The sequence below is a fragment of the Cupressus sempervirens genome, chromosome 7 (assembly GCF_028749045.1).
Source record: "Cupressus sempervirens isolate cs-2001-9-10 chromosome 7, ASM2874904v1, whole genome shotgun sequence".
Classification (NCBI taxonomy): Eukaryota; Viridiplantae; Streptophyta; class Pinopsida; order Cupressales; family Cupressaceae; genus Cupressus; species Cupressus sempervirens.
Window position 1 is genome coordinate 124,281,317 of NC_143124.1, and position 1,159 is coordinate 124,282,475.

Below are 1,159 nucleotides of genomic sequence, written 5' to 3' on the forward strand. Positions count from 1 at the left end.
CAAAAAATATTACTTATTACTTGAAAAGTAAGTTTCACACTTCCAATTTTGAGTATAGGATACAATATGTGATATGAATAAGTAAGAAACGTGTTGTAATATATTTAATTATTTTTTATTGTGATGCATTTATCTATTTACCAAAGAAAACTTGAACTAAGTGAACTTCAAAGTTGAAATATTTTATTTTCAATTGGATATGGTGAGAATGTGAAAGGATACAATTTTTTGAATCTAGTAATACCAAAGGGTCTCTTCTCAAGAATGCATATTGATGGAACCAAATATTTTATCTACAAAAGAATAACCATATGTAAGAATATTGGTAAGGTGCATTTAAAACATGAATTAGAATAATAGGATCTATTTATAAATAAACAAAATTAGAATAATAGGATCTATTTATAAATAAACAAATGAACATGATAGTATGGATGGAGAGGATGTAGAAGTATTTAGCACATGTTCAATTTAGAAGAATAAAGACGTCCAATTGTTAAAATATCTTCAATATCAATAGTTGTGAGGTGTACAAGGTAGCTAAGAATTACATAAAAGGTACAATACATTGCATTTTTAATATGTTATATGTTTATTTCTATTAAATATTGAAATGTATATATTTCTAAGAAGAAGCATTCTTGGATGAATGCCATGAAAGAGGAGATGATAGATTAAGGTGTCATAAAACTTGGTACTTGGTTGATTTACTTGATAAAGTAAAGCTTAAATTAGGAAAGATTTATTTGGTGACAAAGGAGTATTTTGAAGTAGAAATAGTTGATTTATACAAGATTAAGGTTCTTTATTCATTGAACAATAAAATTTACTTTAGCTCAACTTTTATTGATACTCTATGATTTTGTCTATATTTAGGAAATCATACAAAGGATGCTTGTAAACTCTTAGAAGTAACAACACTTTATTGCATTTGTGTCAAGTATGAACAATGTTTAGAGATTTTGGAACATGAATTTGAATATTTAAACTATGTGGTCAATCTCAAGCTACTTAAGATTGGTCTAAGATAGAAAATACTAGCATTAAGATAAATATTAAGAATTTGTCTAATGGATATAATATAGCATGATACATTTTTATAAATAATAAATATGTAAGAAAAAATAAACAAAAATACAATTGAATCAAATGAATACAA